The sequence below is a fragment of the Nelumbo lutea genome, chromosome 8, assembly GCF_056320005.1.
Source record: "Nelumbo lutea isolate HS-2025 chromosome 8, American lotus-T2T, whole genome shotgun sequence".
NCBI lineage: Eukaryota > Viridiplantae > Streptophyta > Magnoliopsida > Proteales > Nelumbonaceae > Nelumbo > Nelumbo lutea.
The window spans coordinates 19,601,611-19,620,985 of NC_142691.1; positions in this window are offsets into that span (position 1 = coordinate 19,601,611).

Sequence of the window (19,375 nt, forward strand, 5' to 3'; positions counted from 1 at the left end):
CAAGATCAAGGTAGATCCATCAATATTCTTCCTTTCTTTCTCTTGAACCTCCCATCAAATTTTCTTTTATTGGTCTCTCTCTCTTTTCTTCTAAGAACTCCACTTTTCGGTTTTGTTACGGTGATTAGTGATGGCAGTGACCATCACCATTGTTTGTGAGCTGCTTCTGCTGTGAGTGTCACCCTTGATTTGGCTAGACCAAGAGGGGGTGTGGTGATTTCTGGCTTGTGAAGAGTTAAATAAAGGTATTATGATTGCTGCTGCTGTGTGATGATCGTTTGATGCATTCTTTATATGGAAGCTGCTGCTGTAATCTCCTTAAATTTTCAGGTGAGTTCTTGAAGTTGTGTTAAAAATTGGGCATTTCTTTCCATTGTGAGAGACCTTGTTGGATTGTAGATAAATCTAATTTGAGATGTCCTACCAGATCCGTTACATTGAAAAGAGTGAGAAAATATGGATTCCAAGGTTGCTGTTATGGTGTCTCCTGAGTTTCTCCCTATTCAAATGAGTTCCATTAAACTTAAATGGAATTAATTATGTTATTTGGGCAAAGTCCGTTGAGGTTTTCCTTACTGACAAAGGAAATTAAGTAGTTGACTGATAAGAAACGAAAGAAGGCACCTCTACCTACTGATTGGGTGAAACAAAATGCTCAAATTAAAACCTGATTGTGGAACTCTATGCAACTGAAGATAAGTAGTGGACTGATAATCCTTGATGCATCAAAACATATATGGGAACAGGTGGAAGAGATGTATTCTGGTAATAATAATATTACAAGGATACACAAGATGCATTTGTGGTAGTAATAATATTACTAGTTTATCCGACTGATCTACCCTGGTGGCAGTGATTTAAAAGGCACATTTAGGCGCATAGGCAAGGCACATTTTAGGGTATGTGCTTTGCCTAGGTCCTAGGTGCAGCCTTGTGCCTCACCCCAAGCATGTGCCTTTTGAAAATTTAACGCTTTTTTGCTTTTTTTTTTAATCTAACAGCTAGGCCAGGGGCTCTGCCTCCGGACCCCTGTTCCGGTTCACTCGCTTTGCTCGCTCACCAAAGCTCCAAGAACCCCCTATTTGGTAATGTTGCTCATTCATTCATCCTAATAATCTTCATAAAAAGCAATTAAAATTATAAAATCACTATTGATTTTAATCTAATGAATTCCAGTTATTGATCAAAAACAATATAAAATCATTATTTTTGTGTGGGAACTTAGAATTTAAGACCCTAACATGGTCTTGTTTGGGCTTACCTCGAAGGGCATGGCACAAAGGCGTAGAACCAGGAATGTAATATATTTTACATCACATTATTAATACCGGAGAGAGAAATATTATTGTTAAGAATACAAAATACTGGAGAGAGAAATATTATTGTCTTACCAATGATCCAATGACCTAATCAAATAGATAAGTGGTTCATACTAAAAATAACATTACAAATCAATAAAAGAGAACCTTGAACCCCTTGAAAACACCAAACATATTTGACCAAAAGATACTATAATCTCAAAAAAAAAAACCCAAATTATAATGAAATTAATTACTATCAGAAAGTTGTATAATTTGAACACTAGACTACCGGTAAAATTAAGGCATTAGAGCCAATACAAGCGAATTTGATATCAAGTTGTACATGTCCAATAAAAGAAATATTTGAATTGTTTCATCTCTTATAATTTAGAATTAACAATCTTATTTTCTAAGAGATGTTTTAAGATAAAAGCAGCTGCAACTAAGATCTAAAAGCTTGTATTTAGAATTGGAAGGGGTACACCACACCCATGCAGTAGTACAATGCATGGACAACACTTAATAGAAAGTTATTATTGGTGGACCTTCCCCCAAAATTAAAATTAGTTAATTTAATATAATGTGAGACCATTTTTAATTTCTATTTTCAAAGCAAATAAGAAATGAGGCTGTGCTCAGACAAGCATCCCTGTGGCTAAGTGAAAGAATGGTAGGATCCATCTAATGGACGTCATAAAGGTTGCGGAATGGGTGGGCGAATTTCAAAAAATTTCCTACCTTCTCCCAACTGGGAATCATATTCCCTAAATTTAGAATACAATATTCAAGGATCCTACTTGAACCATAATCAAATCAGATCTGTACCAAAAGATAAAATGGGAGGAATATACCTGATACGGAGAAGCAGTATCTCCCAAAGGTGGTGTTCACGCCCAAAGAATGCTCCAAGATCCGTTCCTGCTAAAGATGACACAGCTGTGAATGGAACAGAACCAGCAGGGTGCGTCCTACACACTGGATCCTTCACAAGAATCCTCTGAAAGTACTAAACACTGAATCTTTTTCAGTCTTTCTTGCAAGACTGATGTCAAGAACAGATTTCTTGACTTTCTTTTCTGCAAAGATCTAATCTTGCAATGGCAGATGGCGGCGGCAGGAGGAGATCTCCAAAAACCGAAAAGGGCTGAACTGCTTTTTCTCTTTTTCTGGAGAGTATCAATTGAGATCTGAAATCACAGGAGATATCCTATACCTCTTCAAGGTGGTTCGAAATCTCCTCCTTTCTTCTTGATTAAGAAACCTCCTTTTTAGGAGTTATCCCAATCCAAATCAGTATTTGGATAGGGGATAATCTTAATCCTTTCTGCAGATAGAGTTAGCTTACTCCTGATCTTATCAGGAGGTTACCAGATTCAAATCTAATTTGAATTTGGTCTCTAAGAGTGGATAAGGCTAAAGGCCCAATCCTTTTACTAACTTTAATCTCAAATTCGCCCCATGAATGGGTGATCATATCAGCCCACCTCGAAATGGGCTTTTGGCCCATTAAGTGTTCAGTGTCTAATTACTTTCCAATCTGCTGCCCAGTTGGGCTTCTTTGTATGGCGTGGGACCCAAGCATTGATCTACACACCAGCCACATGGGTTCGGCCCAGCCTTTAATACAAGGCCCAGCCGAATTCACTGAAAAACTCAATGAACCCCTTGAGTCCATCATATGGACCCTATGGGCCTAACACTTACATTAAGTGGTCCCTGGGCCAAGCCATCTTATAAAAACCCAGGGACTGTGGGCAGGTGCAAGATTAGCCCATCAGGTATTATCCTCAATGGTCTTACACTTAACCTCTCAGCCCTTAATGATCAAGCACTGCCCGACAAGAGAGGACCTCTCCCTCGGCTGCAAGGAACAGTGCCGCACTCTCCTCTCACATGGATCCCGGGAATTAAAACCATTTGCAAACAATTTGAAACTGCACATATATATATATATATATATATATATATAAATATATTAATTTTGCAAAACAAAATTCCAACGATTGAAATCAACTGCCGGCAGTTTGGTTTCCATCAGAGAGAGTGCATTCCCGATCATTACCCTTTGTCTGACAAAGTGGCTGATTCTATCACTATGATCACCCACTCAGATGAATTCTCAAACTGCCCCAACATACCCAAGTTTTGGTCCCCGCTAAGGATCTCACTGAATGGCATATCAAAGGCAGCCTGATCCAACACCTAGTGAAATGTCATAATCGAGTCTAGGGGTCAGGTGTAACTTTCCAGTTTTGCCCATCTATCTCCAAGGTCCAAGGCAATACTGGAAATCTGGTCCGGTTCAAGGATTCAAGTAATCCCATACTGCATGTGCCTCGGGTCTTACCCTGATGGCTGAGACAGGCCATCCCAACACTTGGTGGCACACCAGTATCAGCCTTGGCAGGATAAATATCCCCAGACTTATCCAACGGCTGTGAACATTTAAAACTAACATGAGTCTCTATAAATGTCCAATTTTAGGGTTTTACACAGAATTAAACCAAACAACATGAATCAAACATGCACTTTATTTATTTTCACTAAATAACAAAAGTACATCAAATCAGTTTGAAGCTAAGGGCATACAAAACTGTCTAACACTAAGTGCCTCTCCTATCATTCTACCAAAGGAGAGAGGGAGGTATTTTTAAGGTTGAAGGTGATAAATTATAAACAAATTAGGGAACCCTTTTGGCTTTTCCCCCTCAACTAGCTATATAATGTTAGAGTATGGGCTCGTGCTTTGATCCTTTTAGAAAAAAGAATGAAGTCACTTTTCATGGAAAATATTTTCCACAAAATTTCATCAAACACTCGGTTAGATGCGTGGCATCTTTATAGACCTAAAATAATTGATCCCATCTCCCTTAAGGCAGTGTTTGGCTTAAAGAAAAAGGTAGGGATTTCCTTCTTTTCCCTACCTTTCTCTTCAAACCAAACACAGCCTAACGTTCAAGGAATTAAGAACAATGTGGGACTTGGATTAGTTTCATTCAATCATAACGTCATAAGCCCCGCTCATTTGGGGGTAATTAAGTTTGATGACCAAATCCAAAGTATTTATTGGATTGTATTGGACTTGGTCCATTCATAATGGATTTATATTGGATTGGGTCAGATGGAACTAATATCTGGACTATTAATAGAAAATAAGAATATTGGGGTCAATGGATCAGGTTTGGGTTGGAACCAATTTGAATAGATTGGATAGTAAAGACATTAAATTGGACCGGTCCAAAAAGGTCCAAAGTATTCATTGGATTGAATTGGATTTAGTCAACTGAAATGGACTCATATTGGACCAAATTGGATTAGACAAAGTCTGGTCCAATTAACACCCCTAAACCGACAGAAACAAACTTTCCCCTGGATAAGTTTTTGGAAACTTACTTGGGAAGGCTTTACCAATTAGGACTGTTCACAAAATTGTAAACAACGATCAAACCGACTGATCGGTTTATTCAGTTCTCAAAGACAATCAATCGGTTTCGATTTGAAAAACTTTAGAACCCGATCATTTGATTTGGTTTCGAGTTATGATTTTATAAACCGAATCGAAACCGATCCGAACATATGTAAGTATAAAAGATTCAAAACATATTCATCTCTCTGGAGTTTTTTGTACAATTTTGTCTTTACCTGTATCACGTGTCAGAAAAATCAATTAGTTTTTTCTTTTGTTATTTGAATAAGATGTTGGACACTCGTCTCCCTCTCCCCATCAATAAAAGTTTCAAGTTAGTCATCTCAATCAAGTTACTTCTATTGTTTAATATTTTATTTAATTATTTCTTCCTTTTGCATAAAACAATGAAACTAATAACTACTCTCTATCTATTCTTAATTAATTTATTAATTTATTAATTCTTATTTAAATTTTCATATAACGAATTTTATTTTTTAGGGAGAATGATGGTTCAACCCAAGGTCAGAATTTTTAGGCCCAAAGTATAGTTGGGGTAGATGCCAATTCGGAATTGATGTCAATTTACAAGCGGACATTTGTATATAGAGTAGAGGTTTTTTACATTTTAAATGTTTATAGGTCTGCAATAGGACTCAGAAATCTGCATTGGACCTGCCCATACCTTTTCGAATATTTTTATTGAAAAGTGTGTGATCTATCAAAGATGGTAGCTTTCGGTCTAAAATATCATCTTCCAAAAGTCACAAAACATATGCAATTATTATATTTTTATTACTATAGAAATTGTTTTCTATTTGTACTTTTCAACATTGACATAAAAGTCAATTAAATATTAAAATTTAAAAAGTTTGATAATATCAAAATCATTATAATATGAAACTCATAAATTTTCTGTATATATTATTTTTATATTTTTACTTTAATCTTAACTGAAAATATATCAAAATTTCTAAGATACAGATCATATGAAATTGATAAACTTTAATTACTAAAGTAATGATTCCATTATTAACATTTTTATTTCTATAAAATTTCTGAAATAACAAATCATTTTTATATAAATTTAATATTATTCTTGAAAATTTTGTTAAAAAATTATTTATAAATATAATAAATATGTTACTTTTTAGTCTAAATTAAAATATCAATGAATATTTTATAAAAAATATATTAAACTTTGAAGATACATATAATGTACAAATTTATGAATTTTAAGTACTAAAGTAATTATTCTATTATTAATAGTTTTATTTGTATAAATTTATTGAGAGTAAAAAACAATTTTTGATATAAATGTAAATTTGATAGATTGTTTACTTCATTAATGTTTATGAATACTAATTTTTAATGTTGTTTTTTTTTTTATTTTAAGTTTTTCGTTTTGAACATAAACATATATTATTTATTTAGGTCTCATGTTAATAATAAAGTTAATAACAGGTATTTTATTTTACTTAATACGACAAGTTGCATGATGGCATAGTGGCTCAAGACGTTAGTCGCATGGTGGTACCGATGTCAGGATTTGAGTTTGAATCTTAGCAATCATGGGTTTTTAACTAAAAGGTGTGCGTTATCAGTTTGTAACGACACGTACCAGTCCATATTTGTCGATACAGTGGCGATACACATTGATATTAACTTGTATCTTGTGGATACACATTTTAATTTATGGGATCTTGTACATTTTCATGGGTCTAATATGTCTACAGATTAATTAGATATACATTGGTTGTTATGTTATTAGTAAAGTTATTATATGATATCTACATTGTCCTCAGATTCCCATTATGATTGATTGTAATATTATTTTTACAAACTATTAAAATATGCATTTCTGGTATGTTTATAACGTTTTGGCTTTGAACATGAGAGTTTTTGTCTAAATCATGTCATAGGTGGCACTCATCTTATGTGGCCTATGACCGTATAACACATGGCAAACTAAGGGACCTTGGACCACAAATATGGGCACTTGGACCTTCAAGATCCAAAGAAAAGGTTTGTCACAGGAGAATAGTACTGGAGTATGAGACTGGCTTAGATATAAAGCAATCAGTTTGACCAGCTGTTGCTTTTTGTCCCACATCGGCTAAGTATAAAATGGAATAAGAGAGATGGAGGTGTATAAATAGGGATATAGAAGAAGGGGGAAATCTTGTGTTGCTTTTTGTCTCGCTTGTTGCATCCGTTTTTTCAGCTGGCTTCCAAGTGCTAGTTGTAGCGCGCTAGCGCGCGTACTCTTCTGTGGAGTCGCACTCCACGAGCCCCTCCAACAACTAGCTTTCGTTTCTTGTTCCGGTCCGACAACGAGGACGCTGCCCTGCCCTTCTCCTGCCGTGGAAGGACTTCCGCCTGTGGTGTGGTCCAACCCATGGGCGGAGTCGCCCTCATCCCCGCCATTGCTCAGTGCTCCCTGCTGCTTCGCTGGGCTTTACCCGTCCCCGGCGTGGACGCGGGCTTTTATAAGAGAATGAGAAGCTCTCAACACAAGAAAATGCGAACCGTGCGGAGCCCACCCGAGTTCGTTTTCTGCCGCCACTGGTCGGCCGTTGGGGAAACACAGCCCGGCCCCCTCTCGGGAAAGTGGTGGGGGTCCAACAAGCACTTGCTGCAGAGGGGGCCCACAAGCACCCGGCCCGCCCCTTCTTCAGTAAAGCCGACCTCTTTTTCGCCAGTGCTCACGCAGTGCCCACGTAGATAAGGAAAGCAAAATCCCAGTGGGGGGGGATGGGGGCCGGTGCCTTTCTTTTACGGCCTAAACTCCTATTTGTCAGCCGTGGGGAACTAGTGCTCGGTCGGGGGGAGGGGAAAGGCTTGGGCCTACCTATCCCGATAGGACCCCATAAAGGAACGGGAGCTGTTGAGAGGTTCCATATTGCCGAGCCGAAGTGTCATGGGGCTAGTTGACGGGGCCCGTGCGACGCTCGATTGGGGTCGAGAAAGCCTACAAATGTAAGCAACAACACACAAAAGGAAACAGGAGTGCACACAAATTAGACAAAAGCCATTTGTATTGCATTAATCAGTGGTAAGCACAAGCACACAGTACAGTGTCAAGGGGATCTCCTGCTTAACCTTTACACGCTTATGAGCTCACTCGACTACCTACCTCCCCTCAAAGAGTACGTTAAGCTTTTGGGGGAGTGATAGAATAATACATCAAAATACTGTACATACATACTACTATTTACATAATTGCCATTGACATACCCCCTTACAAAAAGAGTACAAAGACCCAACCCAAAACACTTGGATGGCGTGCTGATGGCGCTAATGGTGGCTGAACCGTCACAGTCTCCCCCACTCAATTCAATCTTCGTCCTCGAAGATTCTTCCTCAGGTACTTGTTTAGCTTCTCCGCGAACGGAAGGAGGTCTTCTGCTAGCTCCTAGGTGTCTTCTTCTACAGGTCCCTTCCACTTCACCAGGTACTCTCATTCTGATGTTTGGGAGGATTGAGACAACCTATGGTCGAGGATGGAGTCAAGGGATCGGTTCTTGGGTGGTTGGTAGGATGGGTGTGGGCATTGACTTTGGTTTCGGGAGGTATCTTGGTTGTCGGCATGGTAGGGTTTAAGTTGACTTACATGAAAGACAGAGTGTACTTTTAGCTAGGGGGTAATTTGAGTCTGTAGGTTGAAGCTCCTACTTTGGCTATTATTTTGCAGGGTCCCTCATATTTTCTCACAAGCCCAGGGTATACTCTTCGAAAGAACCTAAGGCAATGGGTATGGAGTTTTACTAAGGCCAGGTCACCTATTTGGAAGTTCTCGGGTCGTCTACCCAAATCGACCCATTTCTTCATTCTTCTGGAGGCTTTGTCTAGGGAGGCTCGAGTGATGTCAAGGCATTCTTTCCATTCTCTGGTGAAAGTGAAGGCTCGAGGGCTTCTTCCTTGATGGTCGTTGGCGATGTTGTGCAGACATCTTGGTAGTTGGCCGGTGATGACTTCAAAAGGACTTTGATTGGTGGAGGAACTCTTTTGTGAGTTGACGGAGAATTGTGCAATGTCCAGCAATCGAATCCAATTCTTCTGTGTAACTGATACAAAATGGCAGAGGTACTCTTCAAGGAGGGAGTTCATTCTCTCTGCCTGCCCATCTGACTTTGGATGGCTGCTGCTGGAGAAGTTCAAGTTCGAGCCAAGAAGCTTGAATAGTTCTGTCCAGAAAGCACTAGTGAATCGGGGATCTCGATCACTAACAATGTTCTATGGGACTCCCCAATATTTCACCACGTGCTTGAAGAAAAGGTAGGCCGTGTCTTCAGCTGAAAGGTGCCTTGGTGCTGGGGTGAAAGTGGCATACTTGGAAAATCTATCAATGACAACAATGATGGATGCATAGTCTCCCACTTTAGGAAGACCGCTGATGAACTCCATGGAAACACTCTCCCAAGGTTGTGAGGGAGTTGGAAGAGATTGCAGGAGTCCAAGAGGCTTGGCACGCTCAGGCTTGTCTTGTTGGCAAATTAGGCATGTCCTTGTGTATTCTCGAACATCTTGCTCCATATGAGGCCAATAGTAGGCATGTTGTAGAAGTGCCAAGGTACGCTGTCCTGCCCAGAATCTGTCATGACATTCACGTAGAAGAGTCTTCCTCAAGTCTTCAACTCTCGGTACAAATATCCGCCTTCCCTTTGTCAAAAGAAGGCCTTCTTCAACCCAAAACCGCCTAGTCTTCCCTTCACGAGCCGTTGTCATTAGGCTCTGAGTGATGGGGTCCTTCTGGAGTCCTTCCTTGATGCTCTTAATGATGTCCAGTTTGATCTGGCTTTGCGAGGGACCTTCACCTGTGGATAGTGCTGCAAGCTCGGCCTTCCTGCTAAGTGCATCAGCAACCCTGTTCATCGGCCCTGGCTTGTATTCTAGAGTCATGTCAAACTCCGCTAAGAAATCTTACCATCGAGCTTGCTTAGGGCTCAACTTCTTCTGTGACTAAAAATAACTAGTAGCTATGTTGTCAGTCTTGACCACGAACTTGGAGCCAAACAGGTAGTGTCGCCATGTGCGGAGGCAGTGGACGATGGCTGTCATCTCCTTCTCTTGCATAGTGTACCTCCTCTCTGTATCATTTAATTTGTAGCTTTCAAAGGTGATGGGATGTCCTTCTTGCATCAAGACCCCACCAATGGCAAAATCAGAAGCATCTATGTGTAACTCATACGGCTTGCTTGGATCAGGCAAGTCGAGGACAGGTTCTACTGAGAAAACTCTCTTCAAGTCATCAAAAGCTCTTTGGCAACGTTCACTCCAGGTCCACGTACTAGACTTCTTCAGTAAGTTGGTGAGAGCAGTGGCTCGTGCTGAGAATCCAGAGAAGAATCTTCGATAGTAGTTCACGAGGCAAAGGAAGGAGCGAAGTTCGGTGACCCTGGTGGGCGGTGCCCAATCTTGAATGGCCTTGATTTTGGTTGGATCCATGCTGATTGTGCCTGCTCGGATTATATGTCCGAGGAAGGCCATCTCTTCTGTGGCAAAAGAACATTTCTCCTTCTTAAAAAATAGATTGTTGTCCCGCAAGACCTGGAAAACAGTACGGAGGTGGTCAACATGTTCCTCCAAGTTTCTACTGTAAATTACAATGTCATCAATATACACAACCACAAATTGGTCTAGGTATGGATGAAATATTCTGTTCATCAATGTACAAAAGGTGGCTGGAGCATTGGTGAGCCCAAAGGGCACGACCCGAAATTCAAAGGACCCATATCGAGTAACACAAGCTGTTTTGTGTTCATCTCCTTTAGCTATACGCACTTGATAGTACCCCGACCTTAGGTCTAGCTTGGTGAAGTACTTGGCCCTGCTGAGCTGGTCAAAGAGGTCGGCCACCAAAGGTATGGGATATTTGTTCTTGATGGTGATCTTGTTGAGAGCTCGGTAGTCAATACAGAGCCGAAGAGATCCATCATGCTTCTTTTGAAACAGGACTGGTGCTCCGAAAGGGGCCTTAGAAGGCCGAATCAATCCAACATCCAACAACTCATTCAACTGCTTTCGTAGCTCGGCCAGCTCAGGATGAGACATTCTGTATGGTGGGCGTGCCGGTGGTTTGGTTCCAGGCTCCAACTCAATCTTGTGATCAACTTCTCTCCTTGGGGGAAGCTTCTTCGGCAATGTGGGAGGCATGACATCCTGAAATTCTTCTAGTGCCATAGCAATCGCTGGCGGGATATGCCCGGTTGGTGGGTCAGGCAAGTCGGAGTCCACCAATGTGGCTAGGTAAGTGGCATGTCCTTTCCGCACTCCATCCTTGAGTTGCAATGCTGAGAGCATCTTGGGGGTGGACGTGGTCTCTGGTACAACTGGAACCATGCAAGGAGCCTGATCTTCGAATATGCACACTTTGTTGAGGAAGGGCATGGGCACTGCCTTTACTTGAGTTAAGAAGTCCATGCCGAGAACAACCTGAAAATCATCCATGGGCACAACTGAGAGGTCTATCGTCCCTTCCCAGTCATCAAGTTGCAAGACCACCCCATGAGCTACACCTTGTATGGGTTTGGCATTAGAGTTCACAGCCTTCAACCATCCAACTTCCTTGGTAGGTGTGAGTTCTACTCGGGATGCCTCCTCCATAGAGATAAAGTTGTGGGTAGCACCTGTATCCACCATGGCTCTTGTGGGCTTACCATTCAAGCGAATGTTTACATACATCAGTCCCTTCGGCTTGAAATTCGATGCTCCTTGTGGGCTCGTCTTCTTCTTCATTGCATTGAGTCTTCGTAGAGCCCCCATTCTTGTCTCCCCTGGTTCCTTCTCCTCATCGTTATGCTCATCATCACTAAGCTTTGCAAGCAAGGCATTGAGCTTCCCTCGACTAGGACAATCCTTAGTCCAATGTTTTCCCTCACATATGAAACATGGTGCCGGAGGTGTTATCTTCACAAATTGGCCACCCCTGTATCCAGGGTCTCCTTCGGGTCTCCTGTAGAACTTCATAGTGTTGGGTTTACTTGGCCCAGAGTCTCCCTTGGGCACGTAGTAAGGTTTCCTATCACCTCCAACCTTCCCTACGCCTTGATATGAGTTGGGTTTGGGGCCATCTTTGCTTGGTCGTCTGTTGTCTACTAGTTGTTCAGCAATGGCCATGGCTGTGGTGAGGTCCTTCACACCTCGTCTCTAGAGATCAAGCTCGGCCCATTGTTGTAGGCCGTCCATGAAGTTGAAGAGCAGGTCTTTATCTGACATGTCCGTTGATGTGTGGCTCATTGTGACACTAGCAAGTGCACTAGCCGTTCAAGTAATAAAGTAGTGAGTGAAGTATCGTTCCCATGAGGATTTAGGAAACAATTACCAATACTAAATTGAGCACTTCTTATCTGATCAACAAATAAATCAAAACTCTAATGAAAGCTAAGAAATCCTAAATTAAAATCTATTTAAATCATTGGCCCAATTGCCTTCAATTCAGGTTAGAAGAGTAAGCAGTAAATGTCAATCTCAGAATTCAGCAATCTATTAATTTGGATCATTCGAATGAATCATGATTGAGCCTTGGTTTGGTGAAACCCCAAGGTCATGAACAGCCTCTCTCAAGCGCATGTTCATCCTATGCATGAGTGACGGTTCTTCTATCTCTAGCAAGAATCTAATCCTCATGCATCCATTTCTTCAAACACTTCTAAGGCATCAATTCAAATCTGAATTGATCACCAACTAAATTGTACAAGTTATCTCTAACCTTGCACTCAATTCAGTTCTTGAATAGTAGATCTGAATTCCTAGAGTCTCTCTCAAGCACTCTAGGAATTCCAAGCTATAGATTAATTCACCCAATCTGAAAATTGCAGATCTGAATTCTCTTTCAAGCAATTCAGATCTTGCAATCTCAGATCTGAGAATTCAGATCTGAGTTTTGAAGGTTAATTGGCCGAATTACTCTACAATCACACCCTTATTCAAGAAACTTCAAGTACAATGCATGACCATTTGAATGAATCAAAAAGAATTAGATTGCTGAACTGAAATTTTACAAGCTGAAATACATCAAGGAAGAATGGAAACAAGGAGAAAGAAGAAATAACATATAACTAAGAAACTGAATTCAAATCAAAAGAGAATGAAACTACAAATGATTTATTACAAAAGATCTTTGAATCACAAACCCTCAATTCGAACTCACCTTCTTCTTCTAGCTTGCTTGTCTTGAACTTCCTTTAGCCCTTCTTCTTCTTCTTCCTTGCGCCTAGCCTTCTTCTCTTCTCTTCTCTCAAGGTGGCCGAACCTCTAAGAGTAGGAGAGCCTTCCTCTCAAGCAATTGAACAACTTTCTCCCCTCCTAGAGGCCTCCTTATATAGTTTTTCAAGGGGGCTCTTGCCCCTTCTTGAAGCCTCTAGAATGGGGTGTATTACACCCCTCATGAACCTTCTAGAGTGCTCCCTCCTTCTCTTCAAGAAACTCTTAGAAGTTGCCGCCCCTAGCTCCCTTTGGGCTGCTATTTGGGCTACAACTTAGCTTGCTTTTGAGCTCATGTGGGCTACACTCTAGGCTGTTATTTGGGCTAAAATTGGGCTGGGCCGAAATTTCCTTCTTGCTAGGCTTCTTCCCTTGGATTTTCCAAAGAGTTTCACTTGCTCTTCTTGGGCCGAATGAAATTCTCTTGCTCTCATGGCTGGGCCAGGCTGATCTTGATAAATTTTGGATTTTCTTTTCTTGCTTTTGCCTTCTTTTTGTTGATTTGGCTCCCCTGAAATCTTTCTTGCAATCAAGCTAAAATAGGGCAAAATTTAATTAAACCATCATAAAATTTCATGCAAAAACCTCATAAAATATAGATAAATTGTAGGTTCATCAAATACCCCCACACTTAAGCTTTTGCTTGTCCTCAAGCAAAGACATCAGCTATAAACTTATCATTCCCTCCTTCTGTTCTCACCATTTACCTGGTGAACTTTTTAAGATAGAAATGCATTGAGTAGTCGGGGAACTTTTGTAAGTGCTCAACTCTTATTCTTGTAAATTACCATTTAAGATATGTATCAGATCCGAGGAAAGGAGAATATGAATTTCATCATAGTCTAGCCTTCACTCCTAATTCATATATAAATCAACTCCTTAATTGTCAAGGTTAATAATCAAATTTCACTAAGTTTCACATCTGTAACTAAATCTCAATGAGAGTTCAACTTTAGAGTGCCCCTTTGAACCTCGGTTGTCACCACAATTACTTATTTTTAAGGGTGAGTGCATCTTATGCTCCATCTCACCCTTTTTTTTTTCGGTGTGAGTGCATTTTATGCTCCATCTCACACTTTTCTCTCTTTTTTTTTTTTTTTTTTTTTTGGTTTGAGTGCATCTTATGCTCCATCTCACACTGGTCACTTACTTGAGGCAGGACTCATGTTCTAAGCTGCTAGTTTTACTATTCAGCTCAAAATAGCGGAGTCAATTTGGGCTTTTGTCCTTCTTTGCAATTATTGAACCTCAAGAATCAGCACTTCAGATGTGCACTAGCTCTCTTGACCATTAACCATGAAATCAAGGGCTTCCATACACATGAAGATAGTTAGGGCTAGTCATGCTGAAAAGCATATTCAGCTCCCCTTTTCTCATGCATAAATCAAATTGGGTCATTCACAAGAATAAAAACTTAACAAGTACATCAGTCTCCCTCAACTCATTGAATTCCTTCTTAAAAAAAAAATCATCAAATAAATAGTAATGAACTTGAGGGGTTCCAGTCTTTTTTTTTTTTTTTAGGTTATGTCATTGCCTGCATATGTGTGTTGGGGTGCATGAGGTGCATGGTTTCAACCCCCATACCCTAGCCTCGGGCTCACTCCCCCACACTTAAGATGAACATTGTCCTCAATGCTCGTAGTGTTAGGGAGTCACACTTGCTAGAGCAAACTGAAGAAAAGAAAATGATGAACTGAGTCCTTAAAGAATTGGAATTTTGAGAAAAAGATCTTTATTTTACTAACTAATATTCTAAAAAGATAAATGACAAAAAGATTCCTTAACTTGTTCATGAGCAAGCATAAGAGATTATTGGTTATCTAGATAAACAGTGGATGGAGGGGGTACAGTACTACCCATTAAATATGGTTTCAGGCGCTGACCATTTACTTTAAACGTGCCCTGAACCGGGTGGGTGAGTTCTATATCCCCATGGGGAAAAACCTGTGAAATGGTAAAGGGTCCAGACCACCTGGATCTCAGCTTACCTGGAAACAAGCGGAGATGGGAATTATATAACAATACCTGTTGGCCTACATAAAAGTCCCGTCTCAGCAAGTTCTTATCATGCCAATTTTTTATTCTTTCTTTATAAACTTTGGCATTCTCATAGGTGGTAAGTCTGAATTCATCCAATTCATTCAATTGCAACCGCCTTTTAGCCCCTGTGGCCTGAATGTCAAAATTTAAGAATTTAAGAGCCCAATAGGCCTTGTGTTCCAATTCAACTGGTAAATGGCATGCTTTACCAAAGACCAATCTGTAGGGGGACATGCCAATGGGTGTCTTAAATGCAGTTTTGTATGCCCATAATGCATCATCTAATTTGATGGACCAATCTTTTCTGGCGGATGCTACGGTCTTTTCCAGAATTCTTTTGAGTTCCCTGTTAGCCAACTCCACTTGGCCACTGGTTTGAGGGTGATAAGGGGTAGCTAATTTATGTGTAATTCTATATTTCTGCATTAACCTCTCAAATTGGCTATTGTAGAAGTGAGTTCCCCTATCACTAATTATAGCTCGCGGAGTGCCAAATCGGGAGAATAGCTTCTTTAGGAAGTGTACCACCCTTCTTGAGTTATTTGTGGGTAAAGCCATGGCTTCTACCCATTTGGATACATAGTCAACTGCAACGAGGATGTACTTATTCCCAAAAGAATTCGGGAAAGGTCCCATGAAATCTATACCCCAAACATCAAAGATTTCACAGATTAAAATATTGGAAAGGGGCATTTCATTCCGTCGGGAAATGTTTCCCGATCTTTGGCATTTGTCACATGTGGACACATACCGATGGGCATCTTTGAAAAGTGTGGGCCAATAAAAACCTGATTGCAAAACCTTGGCTGCAGTGCGACTAGCTCCAAAATGACCTCCTGCTTCTTTATCATGGCAAAATTGGAGTACCGACTCCATCTCCTCCTCGGGGACACATCTCCTTATGATCTGATATGCACACAATTTATACAAAAAGGGTTCCTCCCACAGATAGTATTTTACATCAGAAAAGAATTTCTTTTTCTGTTGATATGAAAGGTTAGGAGGAAGGACTTGTGCAGGTAGATAATTAGCAAAATCAGCATACCAAGGATATGAGTATTTCTGTATTGAGTACAACTGCTCATCCGGAAATTCTTCTCGAATGTTGCTGGTTATCTCATCTTTTGAGCTTACCGTGTCCAACCGGGAGAGATGGTCAGCAGCCAGGTTTGCAGCACCCTTCAGGTCTCTAATCTCAATGTCAAACTCTTGCAATAAAAGGATCCACCTGATCAGTCTTGGTTTTGAGTTTTGCTTGGTAAGCAAGTGCCTTAATGCCGAGTGATCTGTGTGGACAACAACCTTGGATAATATCAGATATGAACGAAACTTATCAAGTGCAAATATTACTGCTAACAGCTCCTTTTCTGTGGTGGTGTAATTGAGTTGGGGTCCAGTCAAGGTTCTGCTAGCATAGTAAATTGGCTGAAAATGTTTGTTCATTCTTTGTCCTAAAACAGCTCGTATAGCAAAATCACTCGTATCACACATCAATTCAAATGGGAGGGTCCAATCTGGTGCTACCATGATAGGTGCATGGATCAATTTGTCTTTCAAGATGTTGAAAGCATGAAGACATTCAGTTGAAAATTCAAAAGGCACTTCTTTCTGAAGCAAGGTAGATAATGGCTTGGAAATTTTTGAGAAATCTTTAATAAACCTTCTATAGAATCCGACATGTCCTAAGAAACTTCTCAAAGAACGAACAGATGTTGGGGTTGGCAATTTTTCAATTGCCTCCACCTTGGCCTTGTCGACTTCTATACCTCTTTGAGAGATCTTGTGTCCAAGCACTATGCCTTCTTGCACCATAAAATGACATTTCTCCCAATTTAACACAAGATGTGTTTCTTTACATCTAGTAAGCACCTGTTCCAGATTATTCAAACATGCATCAAACGAAGAGCCAAAAACTGAAAAATCATCCATGAAGATCTCAATAAAATTTTCAACCATATCAGAAAATATAGACATCATACATCGCTGAAAGGTTACTAGGGCATTGCATAACCCAAAGGGCATCCTTCGGTATGCAAAGGTTCCATATGGGCAAGTAAAAGTGGTCTTTTCTTGATCTTCTGGTGCAATTGGTATCTGGTTATACCCTGAATATCCATCCAAGAAACAATAATACTCATGCCCGGCTAGCCTCTCCAACATTTGATCCATAAATGGGAGAGGGAAATGGTCCTTCCGGGTGGCTTCATTTAATTTTCTATAGTCAATACACACACGCCATCCGGTAACGGTTCTAGTAGGGATGAGTTCATTTTTCTCATTTGGAACAACAGTCGTACCCCCTTTTTTGGGCACAACTTGCACAGGGCTTACCCAAGAACTATCAGAAATAGGATAAATGATCCCAGCATCTAACAACTTAATTATTTCAGCCTTTACCACTTCTTTCATGTTGGGGTTCAGGCGCATTTGGGGCTGAACGGAAGGCTTGCTGTCCTCTTCCATCAAAATTCTGTGAGTGCAGATTGATGGATTAATGCCTTTGATATCTTCTACCTTCCAAGCTATAGCATTTTTGTGTTCCCGCAGCACTCTTAATAATTTTTCTCTTTGTAAGGGATTCAGCGCTGCGGAAATTATCACGGGGAGATCTGATGGTTTCTCAAGGAAAGCATACTCTAAATGGGATGGTAATTGCTTCAGTTCAAGGGTGGGGCGTTCTTGGGGTGATGACTTACCTGATGGTCCGGGCAATTTGCCTAAGTTCTCTAATTTAAGAAACCCCTTTCCCTTGAATTGATGCTTATCGTTCAGGTATGCTATCATGAGGTTTATTTTTTCATTTTCTGCTTCTTCAAGTTCTCCCTGCTGGAGGCAGAGTTCAAGAGGATCAGTTATTCTACTTACCTGGAAGCATTCATCAATTGTCAATTCAATGGTATCAATCATAAAACAAGAATCATCACTAGAGGGTGCATGTTTCATAGCATCAGACATTTTAAAAATTATCTCCTCATCTTGTATCCTAAGGCTGAGTTGTCCTTGTTGGACATCAATCATTGCTTTCCCGGTAGCCAGGAAAGGTCTCCCTAGGATAAGCGGGACCTCCACATCTTCTTGCATGTCTAACACAATGAAATCAACTGGAAAAATGAATTTGTCAACTTTAACTAACACATCTTCTATGATCCCCCTAGGATGTCTAATGGATCTATCAGCCAATTGTAATGCCACTCTAGTGGGTTGGGGTTCATTCAACCCCAATTTCTTGAAGATAGAATATGGCATTAAATTGATGCTAGCTCCCAGGTCACATAAAGCTTTTTCAATTTTTAAACTGCCAATGGTACAAGGAATAGTGAAACTCCCTGGATCTTTGAGTTTCTGAGGCAGCTTGTTCAGAAGGATAGTAGAACATTCCTCATTTAATGCAACTGTAGCCACATCTCCCAGTTTCCTTTTGTTTGCCAATAATTCCCTCAAAAACCTTGCATAGTGTGGCATCTGGGCTAAAGCATCAGCAAAAGGAATATTAATATGTAAACTTTTAAATATTTCAAGAAACTTACCAAATTCCTTCTCCAATTTTTGTTGCTTCAGCCTGTTAGGGAATGGAACTTGTGGTTGTTGGTGCATCCCTTGTTGTGCTTCTGGTTGTTCCGTCTTCTGTTGTCTGGTCCCAAGGCTTGTTTCTGCCTTGGGTTCAGCCCAATTCTTCTTTTCTACCTCAGGCAACTCTTTTCCACTTCTTAAGGTAATAGCTTGCACCTGCTCTCGTGGATTCACTTCAGTGTTGCTTGGAAGAGTTCCAGGCAGTCTGGAAGAGATTAATTGTGCCAATTGCCCCACTTAGTTTTCCAGGTTTTTGATTGAGGCTTCCTGGTTCTGGAACCTAGTTTCTGCACCTGCTATAAATTTTGTCATCAGTTCCTCCAAATTGGATTTTGGTTCAGGCTGATGATAAGTCTGGTGGAACGGCTTGGAAATATGCTGATTTGGCCAGGACTGGTTTGAATGTCCCCTCCATCCTGGATGAAAAGTATGGTGACTCTGGTAACCCTGCTGTCTTGACGAATTGCTGACATAGTCAACTTGTTCAGTAGATGGTCTGAACTGATTGCCAACTTGGCAGTCTGTACTGATGTGGCCTCCCCCACACAATTCACAATTAAGAGGCTACACATGCATGGCAGCTATCTGCATTTCATCTATTTTTTTACTGAGTGCTCCTATTTGTGCAGCTAGTGCTGTATAAGTGTCAACATTATGCAAGCCTTGCTGCTTCCTAGTTTGAGTCCTTTTCGAATGCCATTGATAGTTGTTGGCTGCCATTTCCTCAATAAGTGCATGGGCAACCTCAGGAGTTTTATTATTTATGGATCCTCCGGCTGCAGCATCTAATATGGTCTTATTTGAGTCAGTAAGACCATTATAGAAAGTCTGCACTTGCAGCCAAATGGGG